The following is an 18,702-nucleotide window of genomic DNA, read 5'->3' as shown; positions in this document are numbered from 1 at the left end:
GATGGCTTTTGTGACCCACTTGTTTTTTCCTGCTGTTGATAATGGACATAATACTTTAGGAAATGTTTCTTCAAAATTTAATTTAAACAATGTGATGAAATTTTTGAATTTTTCATTTGCATTGTTTCATTTGCATCTACATCTGAGTATACTGAGTCCCATGTTTGTCCTGCTATCTCTTTGGCAAACTCATGTCTACTTTGTTTAGAAAAAATTCGTCTGTAAATATGCATTTTCTTTCTTTCTTCTGGAGCCACTTTTATATTACTGATTTGGCCTGAGTGATCAGATAATCCTAGCTCTGCTACCACCACCTCAGAGTTTTCTTAGCCTAAATCTGTTAATACCTGATCAACAGCTGTCTTTGAGTATTTGCACTGTTAACCATTGGAACTAGATTGAAACTTTGAGCAAGACTTTGTAATGAGTCCCATGTAGAATCAGGATTCAGTTTATCTACATTTAGGTCTCCACATATGAGAATGTGGTTCTTTGGAGTGGATATCTTGTCAAGAACATGATTATGTTTGGAGAAAAAGATGTTGTAGTCTCCACTAGGAGATCTGTATATACATTAGATAATCAAATTCCTACACCTGTATTCGTCCCTGATTTCAACTGCCGCCAGTTCAAAATGTTGCTCTTCACTGATTACACATAAATCGCTTTTGGTCTTATACTGATAATTTTGTTTTACATAAATGCAACACCCTCCACACTTCATAGAGGTCCAACAGCATGTACACATTAAATTATAAGACTGCAAGACTAATTGATTAATTTCAGTCTCATTGCACCAATGCTCAGTGAGACAAACAACTGAGCACTCTGTAGACTCCAGCTCCACCTCTAGCTGTTGGATCTTATTTGCTAGGGAACATGTATTTTGGTGAACAACTGTTAAGTAATTTTTTCCAACACTATTTGCATTCCCACTTTTTTTAGTTTTAAGGGCATTCTGTTTTGGTTCAACTGCTTCCTTATTACGATTACACTCGTGTTTTTTGTTTGCATGTTTTTGCCGGAATATGCACATGTGAGTTTTCACGGTTTTGTTTTTTGCTCAGGAACGGAGCAAATCAGAGTGTCTTTGCCCCATCTCTTTCTAGCTAAATTATGGTTGTAAGCGTAAAGTCACACATATTTATTTCCAGCATTGGGCCTTTCTTAGTTTGTGCTGGTCTTATCCACATGTGGCTCTCACACATGCTACTGCCATCACTTGTTAAAAATGGTGGTTGTGGTTCACATGTTCAGGGTATGAGAGCAATGAAATGCGATACATTTTATATGGAGCAAGGGATGAATGCCCAACAACATCTATAGGCAAATGCAGCCTTCATATGTGGAAAACTCTGTTGCTTCGAGTACTGTGAGGTGGTGGTGTAGTGAGTTCGACAAAGACCACGAAGTCTTGCATGACAATGAACAGTTGAGGAGACCATGTTTCTAGCTGGCTAATGACAATTTTTCCCATGCGGCTGCAAAGGTAAAAGCAAATCAGCATGTGCACATCACGGCCACTTCTCTGGAGCATTGTGTATTGTGAGGGAATGCTTACAACATCGTTCATCTGTTCTTAGGGTACCGGAAGGTTTCATATCAGTGGGTGCCTAAGCAGCAGCATGACGTGATGAAACTCAAGCAAATGATGTCTTCACTGAATCACCTGGAATGGTATTTCAAGCAGAGTGAATGTTTCCTGGACCCCATTGTTATTGGCAGTGAAATGTGGATATTGCAGTGCTGATTTTCAAGTAACAACTGCTATTTACCATCATAATCGGAACATGGGATGATGTGTTTCAAGGCAATAGAAGACCAGAGGATCTCAAGACATAATTGTTCACAGATAAGAATTGCTGATTACAACCTGGACTGTGACAATATTATACAAGAGATCTTTCTTACTGCTGCTGGTCTAGACAAAATTTTGAAGCATTTCATTCTGTGATCTGAAGCATCACTAACTATGCGAACACATAAAATTGTTGCATGTCTGTGAGACAATAGAAAACATTTGTTTAACATATCTGTACTCCCATATTTCAATATCTTTTTATATCTCCCATTAACAGATTGTATTGTGGGAAGTCAGGCAATAATGACATACCCAGGTAAAATGACATAGCAAGGCTATGGACAAAACCAGATGAGTGGTGACACCTGCACTAAGCAGTGTAAAAAGGTCGATAGGCAACCCACTTCCTCTGTATATGGTGATGAGCTGCCAGTTTTCACATTGCTACTGTGAACGAAAAACTTATAGGTAAGCTTCCAACTTTTTACTTTTATTCACATATATACATTGATTAGTGTTGTATTGATTACATGTTTGAGAAAAGTATAAGTTATGTTTTGAGAGGTAGAAAGTTCTGCTAGAGAACACAGTAGTTGAAAGTTTCTCAAATGGACAAGGAAAGTGTGTCAGGCTAGAAAAACATAACAAGTATCAGAGTAAAATGGCACAATAGGTCATTTTCTACAGTGTGGACACTAGTTCTAATCTGCATGATCTTTGATGTTAATTAAGATATTTATTTCACATATCTGCTTAAATTTAACAAGAATAGTGGTAGATCATTCTATAATAAAATAAATTAAGTGAAACATTAAACATGAAGTGATAAATGTGCTATTATTCAGAAATCCGATGAAATTACATACTCTAATTTCAGGTGGCAGGTAATAAATTAAGGAAATCATCAAGACATTCTTGGGATGTGTTGCAGATGCAGCAGGCTATATATACTGTTACCAGCAACGAGATGGGACGGCTGCAGGCATTTAAGGAATTGGCAGTTTCCTAGAATATGCTTACAAGACGAACTACAAATATGAACAACATCTTCAATGGTGTTCAGAAAATATTGGGTAGATTCCAGCCAACTTTCAACATTACCCTGAAGTGCGAACTGGTACAACACCCGGAACTATTGGAATTGTGCATATTTGGTATGACTATGAAGGAGTGCACTTCAAATAGCTAAGAAAAGCAAAAATGTATCTTAGTTCTGGGAAAGAAATTTTATATGGAAAAAAACCTTTTTGCAGCAACAGTGATGCTTGCAAAGAGAATCAGAATCAGAATCAGAATTTTTTACTATCCCATAACATACAAAGACAAATCACAGATCCAATGTACAGGGGACTCAGCAACTTTACATTTACATAACAATTACAATTTGTATACACAGTATTACAAAAACAATACGTCAACACTCAAGTTTTCATGTTTTGTAGGGAATACATAACAACAGCGTTTACATAGTGAACATACTTTTGCAATAATTTATTTGGCACAAAACTCCTAAACTTAATTTACAGGTGATGTGTCCTTGCTCAGACTTCCACATCACCATTCATAGATTCTTCTATGGAGTAATAACATTTCTCCACTAATAACTTGTGTAGCTTTGGTTTCAGTTGCCCTAGCTCCATGCTGTATACAAAAATAATCAGTTCATTTTTAAATCTTTCTTGTGCACTTGACAAATTCCACATCATAATGGCTTCCATACTGCATGATTGATCAATGGAACATAAAACCAACTAACTAACTATTTGCAAGCACGTGTCAATTTTAACTATCCTCATTTGATCATATGATGAAATTGTTAGTCGGTGGATGACAAAGACGTCAGTGGAATAAATGAAGAAACACATGATAAAGACGACAATTTTGCAATAGCCACTCATCACAGTTCTGCTAGCGAACAAGAGGATTATTCAGTGGAAGAATGTCAGTGCTATGGGGAGCTTGATGCAGACCTTTATGTTCCTCCAATAAAATACCTAAAATGTTAGTTAAAATCAAATGTGTTTTGAGTAGTGGTAAAGAAAAATTTAGATGTCAGTGTTGAACATCAGTTTTGCAGACTTTCATTAACTGTCTATCGAGTGATATCTCCCTATGCAGATTCAAACCCTGGAATTTAATTTTATGTGAAAATTTACTTGCTACAGAAATACTATAATTTTACAGAATGTAAAATTCAGTTCTCTAACAGATCATTTATGTGGGGGCCTTCTATTTTAAGAAAACCATACGAAAGCATGTGATTTTATTTGAGAAAAAGTATAATATTGTACTGTAGCCTCCATTTAGTGCAATAAAACAACAAAGAAACTTTAAAAAATACTTAAATAAATTCAAAAATAAATCTTCTATACCATTAGCTTAAATTAAAATTTTCTAATAATGCTCCTTAAACCTCGATTGAAACTTAGGGGACCCAGAGACCCAACCTCATATTCTACGGTACAGTACAGAAATGTCATGTTTTGACTTAAGAATTAATGGAGGTTACAGTGTTATTATAAAGACTGTTAGAATGAATCTGGAGGTTTCATAGTAGGACAAATCAGAGATATAAGTATGTTAAAAGCACAATTAAAATATAAAATAGCTGTGTAGGGAATAAAGTAATGAAAAAGAGGAAGAAACTGTGAGTTAGTAGTTCCAAAATCACTTGAAATACAGTCACCTCACACATAATGGGGCATAATAATGAAATAGTTTAAATGAAGCAACATTATAGCACCTCCATCCGTAAAGGTAGTGAAACCATTGTCACATTGTGAAGTCGCCTTATGGAAAATGGTACCATACAGCTGCTTTGTAGTGATATCAGCAAAACATGTGCACTGTATTATTTCTTACATCCTCATCTGTTGGTGTGGAGGTTGCACCACAAATACTTGGAGCGTTTCCAAAATGGTTGGTACTACAACATTTTTGTGTCCACAGGAACAATTTACTGAACAAACAAATACAGATTTTACTACTGGTACTCCCCACAAATGTCTCTTGACTTTGCCCATTGTTATGGCAGCTTCCATATTTGCATAGCAAACCTTTGTTTGCGGGTATTCTTGTGCCACTGGAGGATACCTCATTGAAGTTTGTTATTGGTGGAGAACTTCTTACCCCGCAGGACCTCTCTCAGTTTGTATAATAGGTCATAGTAACTAGGAGCCAAACATGGCTAATATGGGTGGTGTCGCAGCACAGTAAACGATAAGTCCTACATGGTGGCAATAGCTTGGCAATTGGCATCTGGCTGCATATTGTTGTGTTGGTGCAGTGAACTGCAGTACTGATCTCTGTTGAGGGTCATATTGGGAGAGAACCAATCCACCTGTACTATCCTTTCCTGATCACAGAACAGTTGCCATTTGTTTCTGCATGAATAGGCCCAGCTGTGACTTCTTGGGATGAGAGCTTTTAGTGTGCTTTCAATCCATAGACTGGCGTTCTTTTCTGGAGTCTCATGGAAGAACCATTATTCGTTGATGGTGACCAGATGCTAAAGGAACTCTGCTGGATTTGCAACATATTTTTGCACCAACTGTTGTCATATCTCCACACATTTCTGTTTCTGCACAGTGGTGAGAGCATGGGGCATCCATTATGCCCACATCTTCTTCATCTTCAAATCATTATGAATGATGGTGGGCAGAGTTCTCCATGATAGACCTGTTGCCTTCTCTGCTTCATCTAAATTGACTTGCCTGTGCCCAATATCAAGCCATTGACACGCTGGGCTTGTTGGTTTCTGTGCAGTTGCTGAATGCCCAGTGCTTATGTGAATTTTAGAAGAGACTCTTCCATCTCTAAACTCTGATACCCATTGTAATACAGATCTGTGACTTGGTGCTATTTCCCCACATATGGCTCCCAGCCTCATTGTGAATGTCTGAAACAGTCACTCCTTCCTTTCGTAGAAACCACACTGTCTATCACTGACAATGCTTGTCTACTTTGATATTGTCATGTCTATGTCCACCAGTGCACTCGCATGATAGAAAAAGTGCTGCTGCACTGCACCACCTATGGAAAGCCGCAACACCATCTGGGCCAGTAGACAGTACAATAGTCTATCTTTGTGGAGTTAAGGGAGAGTGCCAATCAAAATTAAATGAACTGTATAGTTGGGCAACCTGTGTAATATAATTACACTCTCTGAGAAAAAGTGAGGAATCACAGGGCGAGGAGGGAATGAAATGAAATTTCATGTGTTGAGAGGGTATGTGACGTTATTTCCATGATTATGTAATTTAGTACAATTTTCAAAGAACTTGGCAGTGACCCCACTTATGAGTATGACATCACCAGGGCTGGTTTAAGGCCCAACTGACACAAGTGGGCACTTGGGAAGCCAAGCTGCGCATGACAGGTAAGAAAGGATTTCAGTGATGTTCTGTTTTGTAATCAGAGTTACCTCAGCACTACAAGCAATGATCTGAAGTCACAACTCATGGCTCTCTATACCATAACATGAGGAGTAACATTGCTGTGCCTCTGCAAAATATTGCAAGTGTTAGACCTGCCTTCAGTTTGCACCATATCCATCAACAAAGGGCATTGGATGTAGTGCAGAACCATGATTCATCACTGAATACAATATGGCCCCTTACCTCAGCAGTCCACGGTTGCCTGTCATGGCACAACTCCAAATGCAGCCATTAGTTTTGTGGTGTTAATGACAGCCTATGCATGGAACACTAATATTGTAATTTGGCTGCTTCTAATCTCTGACCAATGGTTGCAGCGTGACAAATTCCTGACAAATTCTGTAAGGAATGCACATATGGCAGGCACAGATGTGAAGGGGTCACAATGTGCTTGGTGCCCAATACATGCGTTCCATTGTTCTCGTGATCAGACACAGTTGACCAGGACCTTAAGGACAAGTATACCTTCTGCCTTCACGTTCCCATACATTTTACCAAGGGGCATTGTCTCATCTACATGCCTCACAAATCTGGATACTGCATAATTTGACCAAGTAGCCAAATGGAGAACTCCAGTGAGCCCTCTTTCAAAATCTGTCATGTGCTCAAAGTGCAGCTGATCACAGTACATGGCATCTCCGTTCCTTCACAGTGATTGCTCAACACATGTTGCTGTTTCTGACCACCTTATACCCAACCAGGCATGGTAACATCACTAATGCATGCTGGTGGCCTTTCCACATTCTGTAGAAAATTTAGCAACTCCAGTCATTTACATACTAACTGATGATGTGTATGTTTACCAAGTTACTTTGGCATCTTACCATGTCTTCTGGATGAATCACTAGTTTTGTCAGGCAGTGTGCATAACTGTACTACATTGGCTTGTAGACTCTACAGTGATAATTATAAAAACTCTTCCTGCGGTGATAATGACAAGTGACCTTACTTGATACACACAGTAATTTTTGTGTTCAGGGAAATCAATGAAATAGCTAATAAACAAATATTTTACACTATAGCTAGAACATAAGTGCAACTACCACCATAAAAAACCTTAAATGTGATTCCATCACATATTGCAAGTATAAGTGATGAATTGTATTATCTTGGTAATTAAATCTCAAGCACTTACAGAAATAATTGACATTGCTACACCTCACAATATTCAGTGGCTCAGTTTCAGCTTATTAGTGCTGCATACACCACATTAATCTGTATAATAATAAAATAAATTTGCATGTGTTATTAATAGCAGGACATAATCTATCTCAATACGCTTTCTTTCTTTTTTCAATTAGTAAAAGACTGGGTTGGAATAACAACACTACAGAAAGGATAGGCTCCTATTCAGCACAAAGAGCAGTTGTTGAATTACAGACAGGCACAATGAATAGAAAATACTAGACATATTTCATCTTTTGAACAAAGTCCTTCTTGAGATGTAGAAAACACACAGGTATTATACACACATTGCCACTGTCTCTGGGTCTTAGCAGCCAGAGACAGTTTCCATGCATGCATGGGATGCCCTTGAGAAACTTCTGAAGAAGGACTTTGTCAGAAAACTAATATATTTCTAGTATCCTTTTTCATTGTCCCCGTGTGTGACTTAATGCCTTTTCTTCTTTCCTCTGTAACTGTTGATGAAACATGGAATTTGAAGTGCATATGAAAGAATACATAAGTAACCCTTCACTAATAACTTGATTCTGTTTTGGCACCAAAAGTGTTGCTATGGTCATCTTTTCAGATCTGGTATGGGAAACAATAATGAAGGACTTCAGTTCTATTTCTTCGAAGACATTATCTGAGAGAGATTTTGCTACTAATGGCGATGCTGGAAAATCAACAACAAATATTGTGTAAGATGTCACCTTATCTGGTCATAAACTGTGACATGATGGCTAAAAGTAAATTTTGTGAAGTATATCTGGACCATCTGTTTAATGCATTCATTTTAATTCATTCTAATTTCTATAGTCATTACAGTATCAAAGGAACATATTTATTTTACCTAGAGGTCTGTCTTAGAAACAGCATTTTGAGTAGTTTTGTATTGCACTTACTCTCATTTGTTCACATATAGTACCATACTGGGGTTCAAACGTCAAGAGGACTTGCAAATTATTTCATCCCAGCACATACTAGAATGATTTGATAAAATGCCCATGGATCTGAATGTATTAACTTAGTCTCTAATTATATTGATTACTTCTGGTACGCTATTTAGACGAATAGATACTACATTTTGCTCATCTTTTTGTGTATGGCCAGTGGAAGGTTCATATCTATGATAACTGTAATGTCAGGTATAACTTTTATATCCAAGAATTTGTGGCTGAGGTTCATTTTTAAATTAACTTTTATGAATGGTTCTCTTCATAATGTGATTATGACTTAGTTGCTCAAGAGTAATGTCTGGTTTTGTAACTATAATGACAGTCTTCATGTGGAACAGAAACCATTCATTGGTAAATAGTAAACATATTCTGCTCATCCTTTGTTTCTTTTTAGGAAGTAAGTGATTTGTTTGCCATAGTATATGGCTGAAACTATTGTCAAATATTACTGCTACTCTTCTTGTGTGCTTTTCTGCAGTAGTAATGTTGGAAATATTCAGTAAAAATGTAGTTATAAGTATCTTTTACATCCTAATTACTGTTACACATGGTTCTAATATAGGGATACAATACATTCTTGGGTGTAGCACATTCACTTAGATCTGCATCGACATCCGTACTCAGCAAACCATTGTGAAGTGCATGCCAGAGGCTACTTCCTATTGTACCACCTATTAACATTTTCCCATGTTCCAGTTGTGTGTAGAGATCAAGAATAATGTGTGCTTAACTGTCTCTTTATGTGCTGTTATTAGTGCAATCTTGGTTTGACATCCCTGCTGGAGCAATTTATTGGAGATGTATATATGTCCCAAGTTTATTTGCTAGATACTGGTTCTCAAAATTTTATAGGTTGGCTTTCATGGTATAGTGATGTCTGCCATCAGATGTCTGGCAAGAACACAATTTTCAGAAAACTTACATGACATAAAACTAGACTATACAATCCAGGCTTTCACAGCCTGTGTCCATAGCCTACCCATGGTGGTATTGGTTTTATGGACATTAAGCTATGGTATAAAGCCTCTTTCTGTGTTTAGTGATTTGTCACCTACCGTGGGAGATATTTTCAGATGACATAAAGATACACTCCTGGAAATTGAAACAAGAACACCGTGAATTCATTGTCCCAGGAAGGGGAAACTTTATTGGCACATTCCTGGGGTCAGATACATCACATGATCACACTGACAGAACCACAGGCACATAGACACAGGCAACACAGCATGCACAATGTCGGCACTAGTACAGTGTATATCCACCTTTCGCAGCAATGCAGGCTGCTATTCTCCCATGGAGACGATCGTAGAGATGCTGGATGTAGTCCTGTGGAACGGCTTGCCATGCCATTTCCACCTGGCGCTTCAGTTGGACCAGCGTTTGTGCTGGACGTGCAGACCGCGTGAGACGACGCTTCATCCAGTCCCAAACATGCTCAATGGGGGACAGATCCGGAGATCTTGCTGGCCAGGGTAGTTGACTTACACCTTCTAGAGCACGTTGGGTGGCACGGGATACATGTGGACATGCATTGTCCTGTTGGAACAGCAAGTTCCCTTGCCGGTCTAGGAATGGTAGAACGATGGGTTCGATGACGGTTTGGATGTACCGTGCACTATTCAGTGTCCCCTCGACGATCACCAGTGGTGTACGGCCAGTGTAGAAGCGACTCTCATCGCTGAAGACGACACGTCTCCATTCGTCCTTCCATTCACGCCTGTCGCGACACCACTGGAGGCGGGCTGCACGATGTTGGGGCGTGAGCGGAAGATGGCCTAACGGTGTGCGGGACCGTAGCCCAGCTTCATGGAGATGGTTGCGAATGGTCCTCGCCGATACCCCAGGAGCAACAGTGTCCCTAATTTGCTGGGAAGTGGCGGTGCGGTCCCCTACGGCACTGCGTAGGATCCTACGGTCTTGGTGTGCATCCGTGCGTCGCTGCGGTCCGGTCCCAGGTCGACGGGCATGTGCACCTTCCGCCGACCACTGGCGACAACATCGATCTACTGTGGAGACCTCACGCCCCACGTGTTGAGCAATTCGGCGGTACGTCCACCCGGCCTCCCGCATGCCCACTATACGCCCTCGCTCAAAGTCTGTCAACTGCACATACGGTTCACGTCCACGCTGTCGCGGCATGCTACCAGTGTTAAAGACTGCGATGGAGCTCCGTATGCCACGGCAAACTGGCTGACACTGACGGCGGCGGTGCACAAATGCTGCGCAGCTAGCGCCATTCGACGGCCAACACCGCGGTTCCTGGTGTGTCCGCTGTGCCGTGCGTGTGATCATTGCTTGTACAGCCCTCTCGCAGTGTCCGGAGCAAGTATGGTGGGTCTGACACACCGGTGTCAATGTGTTCTTTTTTCCATTTCCAGGAGTGTATATTTAGTTAATTTTTGAAAAATTTGTATGACAAAACAAGTTTGCATTACAAAATCATCTAACTACATATTTATAGCTTCTGATCCTGTGGTTCTTAGTAGTAGATGAAACATTAGGCACAACAACATTCTTTAGACAATGGCCAAATCCTACAATCTAGTGTCACAAAGGAATTTAAAACAGATGCATGCTATAGCCACCATTTCCCTTTCTTTTACATGATGGAGGGACCTACTCATGATTAATTTTCACTCATATGTTTTCATGTAGTGGTACATAGGAATCAATACAATTCCTTTGAGACTTCACTAGTCATTTTGCTATCCAACTGTTTTAGAGGACTTGCATGAGATATCTAACTGGTACCTAATGTCAGACAAACACTGTGATGCTTAATATTAGTAGGACCCTTCTTGGAGCTATTATGACCATTTATTATGAAGCATGGTATCTTTGACCAACTCATTCCATTGAATCTCAAGTTTATTGGGGTGCCATACACGAAGTACCACTTTCTGAAGGAGAAAAAGATTCAACATTCTTCTAAGAAGATGCCGGCAGATTGCTGTAATTATCTACATTTGAAGCAGATTCTTGACGAATACTCTACACTCCCAATGTAAAATTAAGACTCAAGGTCTTTTCATGTATGGCTTGTAAAAGTAAGAAAGTATTATAGTTCAGTCATTGGAAGAACTTCTTCTAACATACATAAGACAAGAATATATTTTGATCGAAATCTGTAAATATGTTACACTGTGTAATGTTTTGGAAGTCTGAGACTCATGTTTACTCTTTTACTTATTTTCTTAGTATTTGTGGAATCATCTGAGCTAAAGGTACTTGATCATGGACCAAAAATGAGAAAAATGTAAAGATTTTATGTGTATGAGGAGAGCAGTGTGCTGACCAAACACCCCTCCTCTCTGCATCCTCAACTGAGGATGACACGGCAGTCGGATGGTCCGGATGGGCCACTTGTGGCCTGAAGACGGAGTGTTTTTTATGTATAAGAACTACAACACAACAACATCTGTAAATTACTGCAGGTAATGTCTATAGAAAATAAAAGGGAAATGCCTAAAGGAAGTCTTCTAACTTTAATTTGAAAATGTCAATTTTATTACAACCAGTTTTCATTTTTACTGGATCTTATTGGAAATGAAAGCTGCAAAATGACTGTGACAAGTAATTTACACGTTATGTGACTCATTCATGTCCTACTACGTACTGAAATGTTATGAAATAACTGAATAACTTACTTTACATGAGACATAACTATATTAATATTTTAATAAGACTGCTTGTTGACTGTTTACAGATTGCTATATATGTGTAGCAAGTGATGTAATATACTGGAGGTCTCTCCTAAGAGTCATCAGGTACTCATCCCAAACAAATACTGCTCATCACGTCTGTCGTGCAGCTCATGGTGTTGATGGAAAGTGTCAGTGTGTTTCCCCTTACAACCAAAAGAGTTTTAAATTGCCCAGTTGATAGAGCAGTGCAAAATTTGCCTAGAGTGATGTTCATTTGTTCAGTATGCATTAAAATGGATAGTAAAACCTGAAAAATAACCCATTTTTGATCAGTGACTGACTGAAAGTCAGTTTTAACGTAGTGAATTTCTTGTTCTAGTTTTCTACTTATGGCCTGAAACTGCGTCAAAGCTATTCAGGGACACTGGATAAACTGACCATTTGGTTTGATTTAATACATTTAGAAGATATCACATCAGTATAAAGGCCTGAAACTGTGTCAAAGCTATTCAGGGACACTGGATAAACTGACCATTTGGTTTGATTTAATACAGGCATTGCTTTCATTTCTAGTTGGGAGTTAGTTTACTGCAATATCCTGAGCACTCCTTACCCTCATCTTTCTAATACATGATTTTAGTATGCACCATTAAACATTTGCCTTTTACACTGTTCTTTTCCATGAATATCAGTATTTGGGCTATAGTTGTCCCTTTTGTTTCACTTATCTTCCCCTTTGTGATCATATGCTAACACCAGTATCATTATTTATCTAAACAAATTGTTCGCTGGTACTTTTATTCTGCTTGTGATATTTAAATTGGTAGGAAAAATTAGAAAAAGTTATGATTGGTTGTAGAATAAGCATTACTTTGTCAATCAAGGGCTGCGTTGTGCACATCTTATGAAGGCTGTCATAATATGTTCTCTATAAACATCTATACTGCAAGTGGGCACTTATTGTAAATCTTGTATTTACAAAGGGGTGTGCTTTTCTGAAAGCAGGTTGGTTTTATTCAGGATTCCAGTGCACCATATGATTCCCCATTCATTTGGCTACAAGTCCATATTTCTCAAGATAATCTCCATTCATTTTGAAGCCTTATGCCATCATACTGGGAGAGCCTTTATGCTTGCATGGAACCACTTTACTGGTTAATGTTGGAGTCAATGTGTTGCTGCATCAATAACCACTTCATTATCCAGGTGCTCTTCCTGTGGAATGCATCCTTCACTGGGCCACAAAAATTTGAGGAGTAGGGTAGATGAGGGAGAACAGTTCAATGAAGTTCATTCAGTTGAGCAGTGAGGTGTTTGATTGTGAGTCATTGATTGCATTGAATGACAGTGTCCACATGCACCAACAATGCAGTAGCCACAGCTATGTGTGGTCAGCCGGCACATGGGAGGTTGTACAGGTTTGTTGTGCAACCTAGTTGTGATGACAAGACACCTTGCCTAATGACTCACCATGCTTTTATTCACTACCTAGTCTCTGTGGACATTCTGCAAATGCGTATGCAATGTTCTGATTGTCCATCAAAAGAAACTCAACGACTGCTCTCTGCTTGGAATGCTACCACCTATCAGAATTTCTTGCAACTATAGGGCTGAATTGGTACTATTTCATGATACCCATAACAAATTAAGCATTTTTCAACTGAAATTGGCCAAGAAAAGTATTATGTAGTGTTACTTATTGAATGACCATCATACTGTCTTGGGGTATGACTCAGCTTTTATTTCATTTTGGTTGCAATAAAATGTGTTACAGCATGGTGGAAAATAAATAGATATGAAGAAACTCTTTTAATGGAATGATACACTTCATGTGTACAGTAAGAATGTAAAATAAGCTTTGCATGTGACTTCTTTGAAGTGAGAGGAGATTTCTAGATTCACATGCTTTCTATATGCAACATCACCCACCTTAATAAAGACACAAGCAGATGAGTCAGCTAGAGCTATTTAATAATTCACTGTGATTTATTGGTCTTTATGTTGACTTTTCTAACAGTTTACTTCACTACAGTTTCCGTGAACCAGACCTAAACACAAAAAGTGAGGAGAATAGCACTCCGTGTCAACCAGTCATGTGAAGGTGTGTGTGTGTCCATTGCAGCTGATGTGATAGTGACTTCCTTGATTGAGTGGAGTGTGTTTTCACCAACTCAACATTAAATCCTGAGCTTTCTGGTCATCAGAACTCATGACATGAGACTACAGGTACCTAGTTCTGCCAGTAGATGCAAAACTCAGTGAGTTGTCTTTAGAGAGAAATGTCCACTGCCTCTATGGCAACCATGTTTCTGTATAACAGTGGCAGAAAGTACACATGATTAAAAGCCAAGTGCAAACTCCACTGGTATAGCTCTGTCACTGAGGCAAAAACATAAGTTAAAATTTTGGAAAATATGCTAGTAAATGTGTTTTGAACTATTGTATTCTTATTGGAGCAATAATACATCTCTCTGGTACTGTTTATGCTAATATATGTCATGGTGCAACAATAAACTCTCCACCATCATGCTACATGTACCTGCTTTGAAGTTTGTCCATGAGACAAATCACTAAACTAACTAAGAACATAGATTACAAATTAAGATGTCGTAAGATTTGTTTTCTATGTGAGCTGCAAAAAGCTTAAGTCCAAACACACATTATGCCAGATAAGATAAACCTCAGAATAGAGATCAATGTCAAAATGTAGACAACAAATGTACCTGTGTGCTATGTCATGAGACTGCAACCTTTACGCTAAAGTACTGTCAAGGGATTTGTTCAGCTAAATACCTTCAAGCAGATAGTGGTTCACCACAAACAGTGCTACAGCAACCAACTACACTAGTGAAAAACAGGTACTCACAATTTATCCTCACCAAAAAAATCAAGACAAATCCTGATGTCCTGGGTCATGATAAAACTGAGACTGAAACTTTGTCACCAGAAAGAATTGGAAGAAAGAACTATAGTCTATCAAAAATTCATATGTTTCCATACTTGGTGGAATGTATGATGATTACAGGAACAAACTCATATGGTAACGCATAACTCTGAGAGTCATTGTGAGTAAAGTTTGCTTTTTGCTAACAATTATGGCATGCTTCACTGTAGTCATATATTAGATTCTAGTACATAAAAATTCAAAAGGCCGGGCTGTATCTACAGAAAGATGTGCTGGTCAACTGAAAAGGCACTATTTCCTGGGTATTATATACCTCCTCTGCTTACTGCTAATGTCCACTAATTTCTTCTTTCTTCATTCTGTGGAGAAATGAGCATATGAAATGCATCGGTATTATCGATGAAACTCCTTGGCACATTAATCTGGTTTTAATCTGTGACGAAGTTTTATTTTAGTGGACACTCTTCTGCAGAGTAAAAATTCATTCTGGAGCATTTCTGATGTATATAAGTCATTTCACATGTCTGTTTCAAGTTATAATTTATTTCATGTTAGCCATATTTGAAAATAAGATAATGTTATATTCACTAGAAAATTATGATTCAGTGTTTATTTTAATTTATGCTTGTCAAAAAATATAGGACTTAAAGAACTTAAATGTTTATACATAACATCATGTAAAGAGAAGTACGAGGGTTTGCTTACAAATTTCAGGCTTATATTCAAAGCTTTTTAATTTCCATTGCTCATTACCCAACATAGTACAGTGGCTCTCTGCATTCATAAATATTTCAAGCAGGTTGACATGTACTTGAATGTCAGATTATCAGAAGTACACAAGAGAGTGCTAAGAATCTGAATTAGTAGGGAGGGGACAAATACTCAGCCAGTCTGCCTTGGTCCAGTTCTGTGTCATTTGGTTCATCCATAATGTAAAACAGGATTTCGTTTACACATTCTTCAAAAGAAGTTATATGTTAATGTACTAAGCTAATACCAAGTGTTCATTTATTTCCCAACAGCAGTTGCTACACACACAACAAACACAGCATTTCATAAAGTTAAAAGCCAGTTAATTCATTTCAAGAAGAGGAATCAGTGGTCAATGTTAAGTGTGTGACATACAACTTGGCTTATGAAATAACAACGTTTCACAGAATTTTAGTTCCTTGGAATCAAAAAGCAGACTGTGAATGAATGAGCTGTAGCTTTGGTGCTACCACCTTTAGGCAGACCTCATTACTGTCACTATGAAGGCAACACAGAATTGCATTATTAAAATATGGCAGTTTCAGTCAAGGCTGCATTTATGAAAAGCTTGATGGCAGCAGTTGTGTGGTGAGGACTTCAAGCTCATGTAGTTGGTGCATCTTCTGGTCGTTATGTGTACTCTTGTCTGGTTTCAGTATTTGTAGACTACTGAGCTGCGGTAATGGTGTGCCTCCTATCCTGTTATCTCAAAGAGGACACCATGTGGCCTGGTATCCATTCTAGTATGTGTCTGTGTAAACAGTTTGTAAATCACTAGCTTCACATGTGAATAGTGGTTTCATTCACATGGTTTTTAACTTCCTTGGCCATGGTTTCCATTTTCCAGCTTTCTCTCTAGAACTGAACACCAATTAATCTGTTCCTGATACCAAGTACAACATGCTCAGAATGTGTCATTAATTGTTGACAAGGCCAAGGTGTCAAATATGTGTCACTGATATAACTAATTTCTGTAATACCTTTGGTTTTGATCTCATTGTAGTTCCCCTGCATCTCTGGAAAAGAGTTTGTCTGCAGTAGTATTCTCAGTACCAATATACTCCCCTAATATTACTTCCACAACTAACTGAAAGACTCTAGTTTTACTGTATTTGTTCTCTATTTTCTCACTGTAAACTATACTTTCCACTTGGCAATACTATCCTTTCTTATTATTAGTAAGATTCTTTGTGACGAGTTTCAGCAACTCTGTTGTATGTGTACCTCATATTATGTACAGTTCCCACATTCTTCAGCAAGATATTCTAATACCATTAGAAACACAAACTAGTTGCCTAATACTATTTTAACTCCACCTGAGATATTCTAATTGACATTCACAATGTGCATGATTATGATTATGGGCACAGTTGGAAGCTAAAATTGATATTTTGCTTTGACATCAACTATTATCTTTCCTGGATGGTAGACTCTATTTCATGAATGTTGTATAGCTATACTATACTCCTCAAATCAGTTTGTGGTGTGTGGTAGATTCCATTTCAAGTACCATTATAGTTTTATCCCATCCATGGTCCATCTATGAATAGTGCCCAGGAAGAACTACTATTGATAAACCTCCATACAAGTTCTAATTACACTAATAATGTCATGTTGGTCACCTTGGGTGCACTATATGTGAGTAAATAGTGTATTAGTCTGATGTCCCTTGAACTTACACTCTAGGAATTTCGAAAATAAGACTCATACACCACACTGATGCCTAACATAGACTTTGACATTCTTCTTGTTTGATAGTAAATCTGTTAATCATAACAGAAAATCTGAATCTTTATACCAAAACCTATATTATATGGTATGGGTGGAGAGCACTTGAAGTAGCATTGTAATTTCCTCCCTTCCCTGGTCCATTTGCAAGTGGTGGATAGGAGAATCACTATCTGTTAAACTCCTTATGGGCTCTGTTTTCCCTATCATGGTCATTTTCTGGACTGTTGCCCAATTGTTCTGCATTTACATCTACATCTACATTGATACTCTGCAAGCCACCATATGGTGCATGGGGCAGGGCACCTTGTATAACTGATAGTCATATCCTTGGAATATATGCTCTCAGAATCTCACACTTCTCTGTGTGTGGTAAACAGATAGTTCACTCTGACACTAACAGATCTACTTGTTTTAAGGTTAATTCTGTTGCTGGACATTGAATACATACATCTATATATGTACATTTAGGAATGCATGGTAAGTAGATACTTTGAAATTGTCAGTTCACCTTTTTTGATGGATTATTTGGTTGATCAATATTGTATTCTTCACATATCTCATTAATGCTATACAGTACACAGTACTTCTGGTACAGTAACCACTTCCTTTGATTCCAGTGACATTGCAGGTACATGAGAAGACAACTGACACTAATCCTACTAATAAGCACTAATTTTTCAGATGTCTTTTTTGCTTCTAGGAACAATGTTTATTTGGATGTAATAGCATGAAGAACTTCTGAATATATAGTCTTGGAATTCTGAGAATTAATCATGATCAGCAAATTGATAATAGATGTTCAGATTGTCACATGTATTTGTCATGTGATTAACAATGATGAATATTAAAGATACACAAGAGTATTATGCAAGCCAACTTATAGTGTACGTCTGGTGCCAGGATTATTTCCTCCCATGCTTGTTGTAATTGTGAATGGTGCATGTAATACTCTAGCATCATTTGAAGTCCTTGTGATCTTAGTTTTTTTCTTCAACCTCCTTTAGTGGTCCCATGTATTGGATGATGTAATAATTTGCCCATATATTCTTGAAACATATTCTCTTGCAATTTGGAAATTTAATTGTTTGAGACTGTTGGATCTATCTGTTTGATTGTTACTTCTGTTGATCATTTAAATCCTGTATCTATACTTCAGACACCACCTTAACACTCTATGATGGAGAGTACTTCTGTATTTCAGTAATCATTTTGTTTTGTTCTGGGTTTAATCAAAATTGATTATGGCTTTTGTGGATGTTAGATTTACTTCTTTCATGGTAATAATATTTATAAAAATTAAACATCTGTGTGT

The sequence above is a fragment of the Schistocerca americana genome, unplaced genomic scaffold (assembly GCF_021461395.2).
Source record: "Schistocerca americana isolate TAMUIC-IGC-003095 unplaced genomic scaffold, iqSchAmer2.1 HiC_scaffold_36, whole genome shotgun sequence".
Classification (NCBI taxonomy): Eukaryota; Metazoa; Arthropoda; class Insecta; order Orthoptera; family Acrididae; genus Schistocerca; species Schistocerca americana.
Note: the sequence above shows the minus strand (reverse complement) of the source record.